Source organism: Xyrauchen texanus, chromosome 35 (genome assembly GCF_025860055.1).
Source record: "Xyrauchen texanus isolate HMW12.3.18 chromosome 35, RBS_HiC_50CHRs, whole genome shotgun sequence".
In the NCBI taxonomy this organism is placed as follows: domain Eukaryota; kingdom Metazoa; phylum Chordata; class Actinopteri; order Cypriniformes; family Catostomidae; genus Xyrauchen; species Xyrauchen texanus.
This window is the reverse complement of record NC_068310.1, coordinates 15086341-15106730: the sequence shown is the minus strand read 5'-3', so window position 1 is coordinate 15106730 and position 20390 is coordinate 15086341. Positions and strand designations below refer to the sequence as shown.

Genomic DNA, 20390 nt, shown 5'->3' with positions numbered 1-20390 from the left:
AGTCCTTAATGAGTCTGCCATCAACACGACTCTTCTACACAGACATACACACTGATGAAACTTTGTAGAAAGGTTACTTGAATTGCTAAAGGTGGAAAGACCATTCTTTTTCTATTATCAAATGAAAAGTGCTCACCTTGAGGCAAAATAAAATAAGCTTAAAAGCTATTTTAACCTGGAAGATGTTAGAGTGCACTAAACTGTTGCCAAAACGTTCCAAGTCAAGTGAGAGAATAACATGTGAATCCCCTCTTTTTAAAGGTATTATTCACCTAAAAATGTATTTACTGATCCTAATGTTGTTCCAAACCCAAATAACTTTTTTTTTATTATCCGTGGAACACAAAAGGACATGTCTTGCAGAATGTCTACATTAATCGTCAAATTTGGCACGTCACTATCAGCGAGAGAACATGTTTGGCATGCATCAGTGAAGTCCAACCTGTCTTAATCTTACAAGATTTTAGAGCTACGGCAGAGATGTTAAATGAATAATGGCTTAAATGTATGCCTGTTCCTCAGCTATCGTTTGTCTTTAGAAGTCTTGGAAGAAAGTGGACTTGACTACTACTTTTATTGTGGTTTTTGTCCTTTTGGAACTTGACAGCTCCTGGTCTCTATATGCTTAGACATTCTGCCTCAAATCTCCTTTTGGGTTCCACAAAGAAAAGAAAGTCATATGGTTTTGGAAAAGCATGGGGGTTAGTAAAGTATGAAATATTTTTTTGGGTGAAGAATCCCTTTAAGAAGCTTAAAGGAAAAGTTCACCCAAAAATTAAAATTCTCTTATAATTTACTCTCCCTCATGCATCCCAAATATGAATGACTTCCTTTCATTTGCTGAACACAAATCTCTGTTGGTCCATGCTATGCAAGTAAATGGTGACCAGAACTTTGAAGCTCCAAAACACATCTAAAGGTAGCATAAATGTAATCCATATAACTCCAGTGGTTTAATCCATATCTTCATAAAATTAAGGTGTGGGTGAGAAACAGATCAATAGTTAAGTCCTTTGTTACTATAAAGTCTCCTCCCTGCCCAGTTTGTGGCTATATGCATGAAGAAAATCGCCAAAAACAAAAGAAGAAGAACTCCTTAGAGAGAAGAGAGCACATAGGAAGGCTGGTGAAAGTAAACATTTCTGTCAAAATTACTTAAATATTGATCTGTTTCTCACCCACACCTATCATATAAATTCTGAAGACATGGATTGAACCACTGGAGTCTGCATTATTTTTATGCTGACTTTATGTGCTTTTTGGAGCTTCAAAGAATAATTATTCTAAAAATCTTTGTGTTTAGCAGAAGAAAGAAAGTCGTATACATCTGGGATGGCATGAGGGAGAGCAAATCATGGGAGAATTTTCATTTTTGGGTAAACTATTCCTTTAAAAGATGTTTGTACACAAATAAAATGATCAAAATAAAAAGTCAATCCTTCACAAAAACCTCAAAGGTAACAGCATATCACTGTCATCGGGCAATAATTAGCGCTCTACTCTTGACAAGTGAACTGTTGGCAATTTATTCTTTGCAATGCTAACATCTGGTGGCCAAAGACGATCACAGCATCAGAGTGTTAGAGCTCAGAGTTAGCGAAGAGAGATTGTATGTGCTAATCTGATTACTATAAAACATAGGAGCAGCTGAGGAACTAGAAATGTGATTATACTTGCATGCATATGTGTATGTGTATGTGTGTGTGTGTGTGGAAAGGGGTGGTGATGCCAGTGCATAATGTCAATAAATAAGTATGCAATCTGAAAAGCAATCTTTTTGTGACCGATACAGATCTAATGGCAGGGCTCATTGATTCCCAATACACAATTTCTTACTGATTACATTTCAAATGACAATTACACAGACTCATAGAGGGGAAAGACTGAGGGAGGGAGGGGGAGAGAGAGAGAGAGAGAGAATATACAGAGAGAGAGAGAGAGAGAGAGAGACTTTGTAATCTACATTGAAAATACAGTTGTACAGTATGTGTATGCATGTGAGAGCATAGCATGAGAATAATTGAATAAATATGTGAAACAGATTTGAGACGATAAGACAAATGAACACCTGCACAAATATATACTCATTAGCCGGAGAATGCATGCTTCCTAATAAAAAACATGTCAGACATTTCCACATCTATCTCTCTCTCTCTCTCTATCTATCTATCTATACTGTAAAAAATAAATTCTAATTTTACAGAAAATAACTCTACAATTTTACAGTAGTTTTCCATTTTTTTTATTTACATTCAAAACTCTGTAAAATTACAGATATTATCTGTAAATTAACAACTGGAATTTTAGGGTTTATGACAATAACGACAAATTACATGTATTTAAAAAAAAAAAATACGGATAAATTACTATATAAATTACGTATTTTTGATGTAAAATGACAAGAATTATCTGTAATTAAATATGTAGCTCATTATATAAAGGTTTATGTCAATACTAACAATTTAACATTTTTCTTTGTAATTTTAAAGTAAATCTATTTGATTTATATTTATGCACTGTATAAAAAAAAAACTTAAAAAAAGAAAACGGTCAAATGACTGGCAGCAGCGGCTTCCAAACAAAAGCCATAAAATTCAAGTAAAATATCCTTATTCAAATAAAGTGCAAAAACAATACATTTACAAAAGTTTCATCAAAGGTTTTGTAGAGAAACACAGTTATGTTACAGGTATTTCCTGAATTATTATGATCAAACACCTTCAATTAAAGTGATTGCATTAAAAGTTCTACAGAAACACGTCTCGGGTTACTTAAGTGTAACCCTTGTTCGGACACGATTCGAGCGGGAGACAATTGTGCCCGCATCATGATCGAATTCCATATAACACCCAGATAGGTGATTTCCTGAGTGGGAGAGAGAACGTTCTTTTTGACGTTGAGTCTCAGACCCAGAGAAATCAGATGAGCAAAGACAATATCCCTGTGCTGAACTGCCAGTTCTTGAGACTGTGCTAGTACCAGCCAGACGTGCATGTAATTCAGAATGTGGATGCCCGGAGTCACAAAGGAGCCAGTGCTGCATCCATGCATTTTGTGAATGTGCAGGGTGATAGGGCTAGGCCGAAACGAATGGACCCTGCTCCGGATTTACAGAAGTGGAGACCACGGCGTTGAAACACAGAGGAAGGCGAGCAAATACAATTCTGTAGCCTTTTTCTACTGTTCTTAGGACCCACATAGATATACATGGCAGAAGTTTCCACGCTGCCAGGTTCTCTGAGATGGGTATTAATTTTGACACTTCCTGTTGAGGGGATGTCGGGTGTTCTGCGACCTGGACTAAGGCAGGAAGCAAAGGAACACCCAACTTTTCCTTGGAAGCCTCTAACTCCAGAAACACCAGAGGCAGCGGGAATGGAGAGGTTTCGTGGAGGTACCGGGAGGGCCGAAGTGGATGATACACGTGCCCCGTCCCGAGGGGGGCTATCCCCACAAGGCTGGGCGCAAGACCGTCAGGGTTTCTTCCTCTTAGAAATTACACCCCTGAGGTCTTACTTTGGGGGCTGCTAAGGGCGATGAGCCTGTCCCCAGTCTTTATGAGGGGGAGTACGACTTGCCAAGCTTTGTTTCTGAGCCTCCCTTCTAGCAGGACCTGGGTTGCCGACGGCCCTGCCCCCTGAGTGCGGCGAGGAAAAAACTGCCCAAATGCTTTCTCGTGGCTTTTTGCATCCTGGACCCTGGAGATAACTGTATTCATAGCATAGTGTTTAAGTGAACTTATATCTTGAAAAAAACATTTTCCCTGTGATTTTCTGTAATGACCTAACGTAACGTTGAGTTTTGACCTTAATTTATGTAGCCCAGGCTAAAAATGGGACAAACCGACGAGACGGAAAAGTTGTCAAATCTGCCCAAGTGTAATTATGCCAACGGGTAACGGACATATCGCAACATGCAGAAGGTAAATAACTCTTTAATTGTATTTTTACGTCTTCATCAAGATGTCTTGCGTTAAAGTGAGATGCTAATTGAGATATTAGTACATATTTCAAGGTAGTAGTCAGTGTTGCTAGTATGTGTTAATATTGTCAGATACTTTAAAGTTTAAACAAACTCGTACTGTACTTCACTCAGCAAATGGCCACAGCAGCGCATCACCTGTGAGATCATGAGAAGACTGAAGAACAAGATGGTGGGGTACAGAATTAAACTAAGTGACAGGTAAGCAAACCGACATACAAGCAAGACATACAGAGATTGGATTTGTTCTTACTAATTTGTTTCATGAAACCAAGTTCAAATAAATGTTCACTTATAAATAGCCATCTCATACAAAAGTAGTCCAAAGTGCTTTACATAAAAGAAAATTAAAACAGCAAAAATGTCATTATAAACAGAATCATGCATGCATACCTACACATAAATACATATATAAGCATACAGTACATCCCATTTCTCTGAATCATCTTTAAGATGTTTCTACACTTTGATTGGAGTCCACCTGTGGCAAATATAATTAACTGGACATGATTTGAAAAGGCAAACACCTGTCTATGTAAGGTCTAACAGCTGAAAATGCATATCTGAGCAAACAATAAGCTATGAGGTCAAAGGAACTGCCAGCAGAGCTCAGAGATAGGATTGTGTCAAGGCAAGATCTGGGGAAGACTACAAAAAATTCTGTTGCATTGAAGGTTCCTTTGAGCACAGTGGCCTCCATTATTCTTTTTTTATTTTATTTTATCCTCTTTTTCTCCCCAATTTGGAATGCCCAATGCGCTCTTAAGTCCTTGTGGTGGTGTAGTGACTTGCCTCAATCTAGGTGGCGGAGGACAAATCTCAGTTGCCTCCTCGTCTGAGACCGTCAATGCGTGCATCTTATCACGTGGCTTGTGGAGAAATCATGTGGAGACATAGCGTGTGTGGAGGCTTCACGCTATTCTCCGCAGTATCCACACACAACTCGCCACACGCCCCAGCGAGAACCACATTATAGCGACAACAAGGAGGTTACCCCATGTGACTCTACCCTCCCTAGCAACCGGGCAAATATGGTTGCTTAGGTGACCTGGATGGAGTCAATCAGCACACCCTGGATTCGAACTCACAATTACAGGGGGTGGTAGTCAGCATCAATACTCGCTGAGGTACCAAGGCCCCTTATTATTTTTAATACATTTGCGAAGTCATCACAAATCAGGATTTTGGTTTGTCATTATGGGATATGGAGGCTGGTCATTCCCACAGAATTATCCAGGAAGTAGCTCTGCAATCCGATGGTCACTTTAATATGCATTTTGGGTAAAAACCTTGGAGAGAAGTTATATTTGGCCCAAACCTGTTACGTACACTATTTCCAACACTGATAACTGCTAATGATAAGATACTTGCTTAAATTTTTTAGATCAAGCATTGGAACAAGGAGAACAGACACCCAACAGAGAGACAAGTCCATCACTAGTAAGTATCAACTGCAGTTCTATATAAGATAAGCTATTGATTTTGTGTATCAATTGGCAATATTTTTTACCTTGCTATAATTCATATGTGAAAAGTGTCCCTTGTTGTGAATCCACGTCTTCTTTTGGTGGTTCACATTTTTTCTGACGGGGTAGCTAGGTGCATGGTTAAATTGGTAAACATTTAATAACCAACACTCTCATAGCTGCCAGTACTCTGATTGTCTCATAATGGCAAATGTTGGTACAAACAATTTAAATACAGTTTGTTTAAACTTGTTTAAAGGAATGATAAATTAAATCCTACTTTTTAAGGACTTTCAGTGAATCTTAGTGTCTTTGGGTCATATTTCACCTGTGCATTAAGTACTTACCTTTCTCAGATACCTCAGTGTCTTCCATGACAATGGCTGGCTATTTGGATTGACTGTGTGTTCTATGGCACTGATTGGATTCAGCATGCATCACTGGTCACTCTACTGAAAGACAAGAGACATTCACATTCTCATTCACTCATTTTTCAAACCTGAAGAGGAAGTGGTCCTATAAAGAAGAAGATTGCTGGATCAAATCCAACTCAGACCTCTCATCTGCCCAGTGTGCCTTCAAGCAAATAAATTGACCTTCATGTGTACTGGAAGATTCCTATGACTGCACAATATTCTTTCCCCCCTGTCTCTCACTGCATGCCTGGCTACAGTACAGAGTTTCCAATTAGACACATTTTCGCAGTACTTGCTGTGATTGAGAAAGGTGCACCTGGTGCCTATTGTTTGCATTTATCTTTCCTCCACAGCAAGCATTCGCAGATATATTCTCATCTTCTGTTTGCTAGCACCATACTTACTGGGACAAACTTTCTCTTCAAGGCATGTCATCACTTAATCCTACCGTCTTTATATTTACATCCACACAAACTGGGTAAATCTGGGCAAAATGTCAAGCCTCTACTGTTTAGAATATGCCCTGTTGAGTAAATTTTATTTATATAGAGCTTTTCACAATGCATTTTAAAAGAAGCTTAAAAGAAAATAAACAATCCAAAGGCAACAGTGGCAAGGAAAATAAATAAATAAAATGTTCTCAGCTGGGGGAGTCCATCCTCTGGCAATGCAAACATTACTTTAAATGTGCCAAATATTATTGAGTCATGTAATATGTGTAATACTAGTTATGAGTTCATTTAATAAGTAATTTAATAATTTAATGTGTCAGCAAGAATACTATGCCAGCCTTGCTTTTCTCATCTATGTTATTCATTACTGTTGTTGGTGTCTTTTTTGACAAGAAAAAAAAAAATCTATATTTGGTTCAGCATGGGGGAAAAATCATTACAAACTGGTGTGTTTTAGTAACATTATTATCCTTTTTTTTTTAAAAAAAAAAGATTTACAACAACTGATGGTAAATGCAAAGGCATAGTTAAAGATACACAGAGCCCCTGAAAACGTTTTAAACAGCAACTGTCAAATCAAATCTGTCGTCGTTGTGTTACTTCTCAAAAAATTTGCAGAACTTTACCAGTAGAGATACAAAAAAAGAGCAAAAGCAAACCTACCTTGATTAAAAGATTTACAGCTGATTTGGTAAGTATGCTTCCATAAATGATGGTTAAATGATGGCATGTTGAGCTTTAATTTTATCAACAGCTTTATACATGTACAATAACTATTCAGACACTCTAAATAGTTTCCGAGGAACTGAGTCACCACAGTGCACAGTAAGATCAGAAACAGGAAAAGTTCTGCCCCCCCAGACAGTATTATTTATTTAAAAATAAAATAAATAAATAATGCTGTCTGAGTGGTTTTGTTGATACAGAGGCACAGAAGATGAATAGAAAATAAAAACAGTCACAATGCCATCCTTTTAGATAGATGGGGAGCAAAAAAGAGAGTCATACAAATGAAAATATAGCCAGAGGCTCTAAAAGAGCGGAGCCTACTTCCCCTGATAATGTAAAGAAATTCTATCTGGTTCCAAATAGATGAGTTTAGTGTTCACTTTACATAACAGTACAGTGTGATATGTTGATACCACAGATCTGGTATCTTAATGTATATTCTAAGCTAATATATAGCTAATATATGTTTTTTAAACTCATTTGTATTAGATCTCCTGGCATGTTTAGCTCATATAATTAAATTCAGATAAAATAGATGCGATTAGCATGTCTTTTGCATGAAAGAAGATTAAACAAAATGTTTACAAAACCAATCGTTTACCGGTCCCGGTTTTAACCAAGGTTAAGTAAAGAAAATCCCCAAACAAGCTCAACTGCTTTGTCCCAGACATAACTTTGTTAGCAGTTAAAAGAATGCAACTTCAGAGAGTTCAAAGTGACTTCAGCTGCAGCAACCCAAAGCCTCCGGCAGCCCTGACATAAAGAGGCTCAGTTAAGCACTGTGGTGTTACAGCTGCATGTCTTGTGACTTTTTTTAAACAGCTTCTGTCCCATTCCCTGAAGTTCTGGATTTAACATGGGAAAAACCCCAAAACTGCACAAAGCAACAGCAGGGGAGTCACAAGGCTAAAGGCAGGTTAAAGAAGTAACTTTCTTTCTAACTTTCTCTTACTTTTGGTACCCAACCCAACTTTTTCTACAAAAAAGATTTGATAGCTATTTCTAATCAAAAAAGTGGCAGAAATATAACAAGTGTGGACCATAAAACTTAAAAGAAGTAACACACAATAAATATAAACTCTTACCTACACTTATAGCATGCCATGTTGTTGTCTGTTCAAAACTTTGAGGGTCTGGGACAAAGTAAAAGCCTGGCTGAGATTTCCCTATGCAAACATGGAGAGGAGGTTACCTGAAATTCAAATCCAACGCATACAACAACCGATGTTTATTTATGTGAAGCACAATCTGATTTGCATGCATTTGCATATTTTTGGCACACGCTACCAGCGAAACTATGTACTAGTGCTTTCTCTTACCTAGGCATCTTATAAGTATATTGCCTTTCAAATATTCTGATATAAGCATCTACATTAATTATAACCGTGTCACAAATTAACGTTAAGAGAAAGAGAGCCATTACAAATCACACAGCATCTATTGATATTTTCTATGTGTTTTGCTTAAGGAATAGTTTACCATCTGCTGGATACAGAAGGTAATACAACTTGTTCAAATAGATTACACGTCCACAACACCACAGCCCTTATTCTTGTTAGGTTAACTCTCTATAGAGCATTATTATGATATTGACAATTTGTGTTACGTGATATATTAGGACTATTATGTTACCACACGCAAGAAGAAAAAAATAGTGCATGTTGGTACATGCTCTCGAGTCGCTGGATTTTGAGTGTTTTCATCGGAAACCCCCTGCAGGTGACACTGTTGCACAACCCATTTGTGTGGGGGCTCTCAGAGCTTCATCCGCGCAAAGATGTTAGATATTTGTGTGTGTTCGACATGAAGGTCGGCGGCCACAATGATGTCAATTTCCCAAGGCCTCTCAATCTGTAGGTTTGATATTTTACTCCTTTTCCAGGTAATACAGCACACATTTAAGATACCGTAAATATTCAATTATGTTAAATAGCTTTTAACATAATTGTTAAAATTGAGTGCGGTGTTTCTCTTGATTGCTCATGTATGATGATTTAAGAAAGAAAAAGAAAGCCAAATATTATGCTCCGTAACAGGAAACAGTTCACTATTATAATTATTCTTTTCCACTTCGAAGCTTATGAGATGTTATCTAAATAATAAGATCACTAGTTAAAAAAATAAATAAAAAAACTTCAGAATCAATATACAGGTATTTATGTGAGGATCGATATTCTTGATAAAACATCAGTATAGGAAGTAGCCTATCCATAAATTTAGTATCGATCCGCCCATCGCAATTGGAGGTAAATAAAACAGCATGTCAAGAAGTGCGCATACCATACATTCATTTGTTAAAAATTCTTACTTGTTAGTTTATTACAATAAAACATAATTATGATCAAATTGTTGATTTACATTCTTGTAGGCCTACATAAAGATGCACGATAAGATGATATTGACTGGAGCAATTTGCCCTTGTTGTAGCGCTCACAATAAGATCATGTGGCGATAATATCATGGCGTGAAAATATCCCAGCGTCAGTGACTGCTCAAAACTGGCTCAGATCATGCAAGCAGGTATTGCCGAAGGCCGGATATCTCCAAATGATGGCAAAATCTTAAAAAAGGGGGTGGTTTCTCCAAAAGTGTCGGGGTTTCTCCAAAAGGGGATTGTGTCAACTCCAAAAGGGAGGACACCTCCACAGACGGTTAGGGAAATGGTAAGTAAGGGGCTCCATATGGTGCGTTCAGACCAGAGGCGTCGAGAGCGTCAAATCAACCGAAAGTCATTCATTTTCTATGGCAGCCAGCGTCTCTCGGTGGCAAGAAGCGGCGCGGCCGTGGGAGGCGCGTCTTATGCGGTGTGGGCGTCAGAGGAAAGTTCAAGTGCGGGCAACATTATGGTAATGAGCTTTGACGCGGTTTGGCGACAACCTATTGGAGTATAGAAGTGCACCGCAAAAAAAAAAAAAAAAAAAAATAGAAGTGCACCGCTCTAGCGACAGTGTAAACTTTGTTCCCACCAAACAATAGTTCCGAAGACAAAATGGAGGAGAAACTGATTATTGCCGTTGTGGGGTTTCCTGTAAAATATGGTCGGTCCCTGGTTGCTTACAGGGATATAAATACATTTAAAAAAGCAATGTGTGGACAAAGTTGACTGAAATTGTTGGTGTGCCAGGTGAGTTGATGAAGTGGATATAATGGTTTATATAATATTATCTATTCATTTATTAAAATATTTCTTGAGGATATACACTACTTGTGATATGTCAGCAAGGTTGACATTTCTGGATGATTTGCGGCCCCTTTAAATATTTTACAAAACCAAGCATTCTGAACAAACGTAGATTGTAGTTGTTGATATCATTCTACTTTAATTTGTTATTACAGCCAAATGTACAAGTTGAGCCTGAAATTCCTTTTTACTCTAACTAACAATGTTTTTTGTTCTCCGTCTGGATCACTCATTTGGGTGTTTTTACATTGCTTCTTGAGGTCAGTAACAAAAAACAGGCAATTAGAATCATCACGGTGCCTCCCAGTGGTTGCTCAGGAAAACTGTGGATAGTGGTGCTAGGCTGACGCAGGACCTCCGGAAGATGCAATCTGAAGGCTGCTCTGGGTGCTTAGTTCTGGTGTCTTTACGTGAACAATCTGTCACAATTTGTCTACTATGATATGTAATACATGCGATTTATATTTTGCGTGGAAAAAATACTACACTGTTATTTTTGAATGGCATCAAAACATGTTTTTTAGCCCCGAGCTGTTCAACACTGAATGTATTGTTTCGTCTGTCTATTTTCCAATAGTTTTTTCTATGTGAACATGCGCTAGCAGATATCTCTGACCGTTGCACCTCATCTTTTTTTTTTTTTTTGAGCTGTGTCAAGTTAAAAAATAACTTTAACATTTAACGTGCAAGAACATGTCCGATCTGAGCAGCCCCTTAGGGTGTAGTTCCGGCATCTATCTGTAGGGGCTAACAGGGACATGCTAATTTTAGCCAATTCCTGCCCCTCCAGTTGGTACAGATGTGCTCTTTTTGCATTATGTTAGAGGTCTAAATAACAATTATGTTTTAGGCATACTCTCGATTGAAGTGAAGAAAAAGACATAAAATATAAAATACAGTACATAAAATACGAACTCAAGTGCATAATTTTAAATAACGAACATTGTGCTGAAGGCCTACTGTTTATTCTGAGGTGCTAAAAACCTCTGAAACTAAGGTAAAGCAGGCAACATCCAATATTCAACGAGTCAACATTAACCAGTCAAACCAAAGCGTATATCCTCAGTTTCCATACTCAATCGATTCAAAAGTAAGAACATCTCAAGTTTATAGATATTGGAGGATGATTTACAACTAATTGTGTCTGGCACTAAACCATGATTGCTCTCAGAAACAATCTCAACTGTCACATAAAGGATCTGTGCATGTATGATAGGGACAGTTGTGTAGTAAATCATTATTGTTATGTCTGGCTTTCATCCCTTATCTCCTCTCAGCCTCCTTGCTAAGGCCACATTAGTGGGCAATTAAATTGTGTCTTAAAGCCTGTTCCCTGTGCTGAACGGGTACTAATGAATGTCAATGACTTTACACAGGATGTATTCATTCCCTGTGCTTGGTTATTTTGCTCATTAAGTTATAATGAGGCTTGTGCCACAATCTCAGAGCCAGAGCAATGAAAATCAAACGTCCATTACGAAACCTGAGCTTACGTCTGACCACAGGCCTAATCAAAGTTCTTTATTACAACTTACAATGAATATCACATCCAATTCACCTCCCAGAATGTAATTTGGTCAAACAATTAAGATTACTGTTCCTTGAAGAAACATTACAGGAAATCTTTAAGAAAAATTAATTGGATGTGTTTGTATGATGCTATAGTACGTCTGATGTCTACTTTCTCTCATCTATTATTATGTCTGAAATAGCTACTACCATTGTGAGACAGTGAATGAGCTCTGTTTTTTATGAAGCACATGTTTGACAAAATAGTCAGAGCTTGAGGTATGTGTCAGGTAAGAAGTGAAGGATGATTAACTGGTGCTATTGCTGAGCTAATTACTTATTGATCTTGTCTGGCCGTGTGGGTGTGATTGTGACCTTTAAGGTTTTGGCTTTTATATTGCTTGCCGACTATGTAAAAGGGAACTGTTTGGTAATGTGTTCTGACAAGTAGAGCACTGTCCCCAGTTTAGCAGCCTGGCTTCCTGGTGCCATGCCGGACAGCTCTGTCTGGATGAATATTTGGAAAGATGGCAATTTGTGAGCTTTGTTCCAAAATTTTAACCCTAATAAGGGCAAGCATATAAAGGTACCTCTGAACATTTATTTATAGCTATTTTCTAACACATTTGGGCTCCCCCTAAAATAATGCTTTTATTTGATATTTTATAGCTTGTAGAAATCATGAAAATAACATTTAAAAGTTAGGAGCTTTTGCCTCGTGGTCAGCTGCCTTCTCAACCAAAAAATGCTGCCTTTTTACTTTTAGATAAAGATTGTTAATTGATGCCATACGTTGTATACATTGCATGTCCTCAGTATTTGCAGGGACCCCCTTTTCAATACATTTCACAAAAATGTGATTGACTCACTCATTGCCCCTCTCTCAAGCCTCTTAAAAAGATAATAGGGTTAAGGCATCATAGGTGCATTCCTGACACAATGGCTATTCCAAAGCATGGGTAGCAACCTATGCTGCATTCTAAAATACCTAATTTATGCAAAATGTTGAGGCAGCACTGCATGCATACCTCACAGAGGCTCCTTCCATTGCAACAAGTTCAGTGTACAAATTTAGAGAATTGAGAGTGGATAAATTGAGAGAAATGTTGAGTAAGATTATACTTGCATTTCAGTCAATACTGAAAAGTGTTAAAGTTAAACCAACCTAAAATGTTATACCGCGGAATTTACATCATAGGGGTTACCGGAGTAATTGGCACCTGTGGAGCACCTATCCCAGTACAGGGCATATTAGACCCCGTAGTGGGGCTAGCTGCAAACTCCTCCGCCGAGTTCGCAAACCATAGGTTTAGGGAGGAATAACATCCAGGGTCCACAACTTCGTGAACTCGACTGGGGGTAAAAGCGCACGTTTTCACCTCAGGGGCAGGGAAAGGTGCTATACGCAAGCGATACACCCGGCCTGTTCCATATTATTGATCTCTACCTGTTCATACATGAAAGAACATGGGACGAAACTGGCTCAACCCGGAGACTGTAAAATCTCGCAAAGGTATTGGGTGTTGCCCAGCCCGCTGTTCTGCAGATGTCTGCAATAGAGATGCCATTGGCCAGTGCACATGAGGGCGCCACACTCCTTGTAGAGTGTGTTCAAACCTGCAAGGGGGTGGGCATGGCCTGGGTCTGGTAGGCCAATGCAATGGAGTCCACGATCCAGTGGGCAAGCCTCTGTTTAGAGACTGTTCCCTTTCCGCTGTCAACCAAAGCAGACAAAGAGCTGCTCAGAGCATCTAAAGATCTGTGTGCAAAGCACACATCTTACACAGCAACGACATGGCTGGGTCTGCCTCCACCCGGGGCAGCGCTTGCAGGTTCACCACCTGATCCCTGAAGGGGGTCATGTGAACCTTGGGCACATAGCCCGGTCTGGGTCTCAGGATCACGTGAGAATCTTCTGGACCGAACTCCAGGCAAGAGTTGCTGACAGAGAACGCTTGCAGGTCCCCCTTCCTCTTGATGGAGGTGAAAGCAATCAGGAGGGCCTTCTTTAAGTAGAGGGCTTTCAGCTCGACTGACTCTATGGCTCATAGGACCATAGAGAGATCCAATGAGGGGAAGAGGCTTGGCCTGGGAGGATTCAGCCTCCGGGCGCCTCTCAGTAACCTGATGATCAGGTCGTGTTTCCCTAGGAACTTACCATCCACTACGTAATGGTGTGTGGCTATAGCTACGTATACTTTCAAGGTGGAGGGGGACAGCCACCACTCCAGCCTCTCCTGCAGGAAGGAAAGAACTGACCCGACTGCACATCTCTGGAGGTCTTCGGCTAGGGAAGATCACCAATTCACAAACAAACGCCACTTCAGGGCACAAAGCTGCCTGGTAGAGGGAGCTCTTACTTGAGTGATCATGTCTACGACTGCTGATGGTAGGCCACTTAGATCTTCCTTGTCCCGTCCAAGGGCCAGATGTGGAGGTTCCAGAGGTCTGGGCGTGGATGCCAGATTGTGCCCCATCCCTGAGAAAGAAGGTCCTTACTCAGATAAATCTGCCAGGGAGGTGCTGTCACGAGGAGCAGTCTGGGTGGGCCAGTGTGAGGCAATCCTCCTTGACTTTCCACAGGGTCTGTGCAAGAAGTCTCACTGGGGTGAATGCGTATTTGCGCAGCCCCGGTGCCAGCAGTGTGCAAGCACGTCTGTACCGAGGGGGGCTCCCATCTGGAAATACCAGAGCAGGCAGTGGGAGGATTCCCGGGAAGTGAACAGGTCTACCGGTGCTTTGCCAAATCGACTCCAAATTAGCTGGACCACCTGGGGGTGGAGTGTTTCCTGCTGTGATATTACGTCCGCTGTGGTGTTGAGGCTGCCTGGGATATGAGTTGCCCGCAGTGACCTCAGCCGCTGTTGACTCCAGAGGAGGAGATGGCTGGGTGAGTTGCGACATGCGACGAGAGCGTATGCTGCCTTGGTGATTTATATATGCTACTGTCGGTATGTTGATGGACCGGACCAACACATGCTTGCCCTGGATCAATGACAATAGCCTCTGCAGTGCGAGTAGTACAGTCAGCAATTCTAGGCAGTTGAAGTGCCGACCCAGACCCGGTCTTGACCAGGAACCGGCAGCTGCATGCCCATTGCACATGGCACCCCAGCCCAGTTTGGAGGCATCTGTGGTGACCACAACATGTCTGGACACTTACTGTAGGGGAACTACTGCTCGTAGAAATGCAAGGTCTGTCCAATGGCTGAATAAGTGGCGGCAGAGTGGCGTGATAGCTACACGATGTGTGCTGTGGTACCATGACCATCTCGGGACTCAATTCTGTATAGGGTAGGGTCTGTGTCAAGGTAGAACCGAGACTTGAAAGTACGCGTCCTTCAACGCTACTGCCGCAAACCAATATTGATGCTGGTCGCATGTCAAAATGTGTTTCTGCATCAGCATCTTGAACAGGAGTCTGTGTAAGGCCCGGTTCAGAACTCGCAGGTCCAAGATTGGCCTCAACCCACCACCTTTCTTTGGCACAATGAAGTAAGGGCTGTAGAACCCTTTCCCCATCTTGGCTGGAGGGACAGGCTCTGTTGCGCCCTTGCGAAGAAGGGTCTTGATCTCTGCACGCAGGGTGGTGGCGTTCTCGCCCTGCACCAAAGTGAAGCGGACACCGCTGAACCGGGGTGGGCGCCTGGCGAACTGAACCGTGTAGCCAAGAAGGATGGTCCTGACCAGCCACCGTGATGGGTTGGAAAGCGTTAGTCATGTGTCTAACACTTGGGGGAGCAGGTGACATTGCGTTGGGGAGCGTTGCTTCTACCCGAGGTGGCTGTGCTGAGGGGGAGCTCAAAGCACTTACCTACCTCTACGAAATTGGTATAGGGCAGGTTAGCGACTGAGGAAGAGGGCCTCTTGGGCTGTCCTCGAGACTCGTTACTACCTGCAAGCCGAATGCAGGGTAGTAACGAGTAATTCAGGTAGTACTACCTGAATGCAGGGAGGTCGCATTCGTGGGGCCCTGGCTGTGGGTGCTCAGTGTCCGGTGGCTGTAACAATGGTGGCTGTGGACACCGATTACGTGACCCAAGGATTGAGGAAACTGCATTTTTACAATGAGGGTACTGCAGCCCGATCGGGGTAAGGCGAACAAAAGAGAAAAGGAAGTTTTGCGGGCACAGGTACATCGCAACCGCCTTATCCACCTGAAGGACCTCCGTGTACCCGTGGACCGTCACGCCGTTGAGGGTAGTGAGAGCGGATAAACCCAGAAGTCTGTTTCGGGCAGCGAAAGGTATCCTCCACGGCCTTGTCAGTTTTTCTTGCACCTCCGGGAAGAAAGGGATCAGAGGTGTGGGAGGGTTAGGGGGCAGTGTGCTCTTCGATGCCTCATCCCAAAAGAGACGTCATGCTGGCTGTGAGGCAGGCTGGTCTCATTTCGGAACCGGACTGGAGCAAACAAGCTTGCTGCAGAACGGGAGGTGCGCAGAGAATTACCCGGCGGGACAGCACCCGGCCTCATACTCATCGGTAGAGTGAAAGCCACGACTGCAACGTTGCCATGGTCATATTCTCGCAATGAGAACATGAACCATCCACATATGCTGACACATGAGGCAGCGCCCTTGACCGTCGGAAGTGGAGAGATAACGACCGCATCCAGGAATCACACAAAGACAGAAAGGCATCTTTATATAGAAACGTCTTTAAAAATACTTTTAATGTCGAAGTGTGTGCTTTAATAGAGAAAACATACTCTTTAGCAGGATTATACACTTTTAGCGCTGTCGAAGTGCCCAGGGGCAAAATCTGCGCTCGTCGTGAAGGAGAGAAAGACGCTGGAAATGCACAGTATATACAACAGCTTATGCTTCTTAAGAGGTGAATGGAACAGTACAACTGCTCGACTCTGAACAAAAAATCTGAATGGATTGGGCATTTGATGCAGTGGGATTCAGCAGATGGAAAATGACTACAATAATTCAGATGATTTGTAGAAGGAATAACACATTTTATTTGTACAGAAATTTGTAAAATGTATTAAATAGGAATTAATGAGAATAAATTAAATTATAAAGGAAATGGTTCATGGTTCTTTAATGTTAAGTAGATATATCTTAAGGATATATCCAAGGACTAAGTCCTGGAATTAATCTAACAATACTAGGTCTTGTCTAGTGAACAGAAGTAATTCAATGAAAGAAGTTAATGTTAAAGTATGGATAGTAAGATGAGACCTCAAAGTTGGAGATCAGATGCGAAGAGTGAGAGAGTTGAGTTGTTAGTCTGAGAACCACAAATTAAGTTAATGTATTTATACCCTCTTGAGACTGTGCCAAGAAGATTCCTTATTTGGTACAGCACGTTCTGCACGGTTTGGAGTTAACTCAAGGTTTTTTCAGGACATATTGTTATGACCCATTTAAGTGTGAAGTCTGCAGTTAAGTGGCCTTGCATGTTGAGGAAACACCAGAACTACACAAGTGTGTCTTATCTTGTATGTGTGTATGTGCAAGACTCCCATCTGCACATTGCTTGAGTTATAGCTAAGTTAGCACCAAGCTATCTGAATTCAGCTCTGTAACCTCATCAGTTCAAAAGGGCAACAAGTTCATATACTAAGAGTCTAAAATGTATATATTTTTGTCGCAAACAGCTCTCTAGTTTCTCATGTGAATGTTGGGCACAGAAAGCACAAACCATTTAACAAACCATTTACAAGGATAGAGAACGAGCCTGATGTAATCTTCTAACACACACACATTTAACATATAAGCCTTGTGCCTGGTAATATGTATACAACACAGGAGTACAAGGATGGACATACAAGGAATACATGGAGTCTTAATACAATGATAATGCCATATAAGCTGGTTTCATGAATGTGAAGTATATGATTATATTCTAATTCAAAGGTTGTGGATACATGAATATGCTTGTATAATATCAAGCAAAAGTATAAAATATAGGAAAGTCTCTTGCCACTTGCATCAGCATTCCAGCTCCTTTTATACCTGTATGTCCGGGGGAGTGGCATGCAAATTCCATTGGCCTTTTCTCCAAGAATGGGAGGTGTTCGGGGGTTCTCAAGAGCGACCCCTAGTGTCACTACATTGACACAACGTCGAGTGAGTGACAGAAGGGGAACTGAATATTGTAATTGTAATATTCAGATAACCGCAAAGGAATCATGCGTAACAGTCACAAGATCTTCTCTTTGCAACGTTAACTTTTTCAGAATGTCAAAACTTTGACACCTGCATTAAAAAAGCCACATGTGTTGATAAAACGTAATTAAGTTTTTCAATTGGCACGGTGACAGTCAAAGCTGTCATTCCAGCATGTGTTTTATGTAGAAAAACAATTGAAAAACAGTGGATATGCATGCAAAAACATATGTAAACATGGCCCGAAAACCGATGGTTTGTTGGGTCCTGTTGGCCTTCGGTCGGGTTGAAGGCCTTTATTGCGCATTTAGAATAACCAAATAGAGATTTTGGTATTCAAAAACAGTCGCGTCGAACAAGTAACCAAATAACGACTATCCATGCACATCCCTATGGTTACTGGAATATTTTGTTGTCAATGTAGCAACATGCTAACATTCAACTTTATTGGAATCAATAGTGAGTCAAGTTTCTTGTGTGCCTGCGTGAGGAGCGCTACCTATTTGTATTACACTTGACATTTGAGTTGTAGCCTATGTAGATCATTCCAAATCGGTCACTTATGAGGTTCAGTTTTAATTAGGATGCTGTCTTGGAAAGCAGCAGCCTATGTAAGTGTGGCAGCAGGGGCATGGTCAAGTGCCCGTCCAGAGAGAGAGAAAGCGGTAAGGGTACTTACACCTGAGCTAAGTTATACCTTACAACCGTCTCTAATTCCAGTGAGCATGAGAAGAGTGGCATAAAAGCACCCATCCACCAGCAGATGGGCAGAGAGAGAGTTACTAGGTTGAGAGCCAGAATGAACTGACCAGAGAAAATATTGAATCTTCTCCCGGCTGATGCACACTCTGGCGAGGGGACACTCGTCACTCACACGAGTTTGCTGCAGCTAGATTATAAAGTGATGCCATGTGATGTAGTGAATGATAATATGTGTGTCATGTTCCCTGTGTGTATCTTAGCATGAAGATAATCGGCGATATGCAGCTCTATTAAGAAGAGAAAGTTTGTTTTTTAGTAAGTTAATGATGGATCAAAGTAGGCCATTATACACTGGAACAAAATACATTTTTGATTAGTCTTTTTTTGGCTTGTTTTCCAAAATTTACTAAAAGTAGAAAACATTTTTATCAGAGAATGTAGAATACAATATTTAATCAGGGCTCGGCATTAACGCTTGTCCGGGACATGCACATTTTTAAAGGGGCAAGTGAAAGAGAATTTTACTTGCCGGATCGGCCAAGCAGACTGATTAAAATATCCATAACGAAAAAATAACAGGCTATATTTGTGATTGGTTAGGCCTGTGTCACTTATTAGAAAATTCATATTCTTATTCTGCTGTTGAAACTAATCCAGAGCATGTAATTTTATAATTCACTAGTAATCTAGTAACGGCTGCATCCTGATTGATTGACAATCAGTGTATGCGTGTGTGCTGTAGTTTTAGATAATTTTATGTGGCAACACCACAATGGCAATCTGTAAAATAATATAAACAACATCTAAGCAGAGATAACTTTGAAATTATGCTAATTATATTACAGATTTAGGACAATTATTGAGATACATGTGTATTGACAAATCCAACTTTATAATCCAAGTACATCATCACATCATTAGCTAGGTAATTCCTAGCCAATCGCATGTAAGCCATTGCTTTATAAGTCTGCTCACAATCTATCACTTTGCTCTTTCAGTGTGCTAACACGGCAACCTCCACCACCCCACCACCACCAGTTGAGCCCTGTCCCGCACTGGGGTAGGCTCCTCGCCCCTGCCTCCTATCTCCGGCAGGACATGACATTTCCGGGTACAACTCCCCCAGACCGCCGGACGGGGCCTACGCCAAAGAAAGAGACATTACTTTGTTTTACATTTATCAAATAAATGGCATCTTAAACTTCACTCAAGCCTGCTTGTGTTCCCGATAGAAATATGTTTTTACAAATGATTTTATGTGGCTTGTTCTATGTATCCTGAACACTAGAGTCTATACAACAACAATTACTTTTTTATTAACTTTTACACAAATCACGAGTATTAACATAAATTGTATGGCCTGTTTCTCACAGAATCCTATCTTTTGAAATTAAAACACTTCTACTGCAGCGCATGACCTGGAAGGTGGTACATTTTAATGTGTGCATCACATAACAAACTGCAATTGCAAGCTTATTCAAGCAGAATCAAGTTGTGCGCCAGCTCAACTGCGGACTGCGGTATGATTTCAGCAGAGCATGCTAGCCGGCACATGAGATGAAAGTGTTATAGAATTACATGAAATTGATGTGGTTGCTTCGCCTCACATTTGCTTTTATGACACTTTCGATTAGGTTTAGGTTCAGTGTTTAGGGCAGGGATGTACATTTTCTTTATTTAAAATTCGATAGAGCATTAGCCTTCATAACCTAATTTATTTGTAATCTCACATTTGCTTTTTATGAATAATGGTTATGTTTAGGGTTTAGGAAGGGAGGTAGGTTTTGTTGATTTAAAACTTGATTAACCTTACAATCCTCATCTGTTTGAGAGAA

General features: G+C 40.7%; 1 protein-coding gene across 1 annotated transcript in view; it reads right to left on the bottom strand.

Moving 5' to 3' along the window:
* Positions 1–20390, bottom strand: part of myt1b (myelin transcription factor 1b) — a 170883-nt gene that overhangs the window by 132669 nt on the left and 17824 nt on the right. The window contains exon 2 of the mRNA XM_052105813.1: positions 5795–5899. The gene's annotated coding sequence lies outside the window, so the exon portion shown is untranslated. The remainder of the gene's footprint in view (positions 1–5794; positions 5900–20390) is intronic.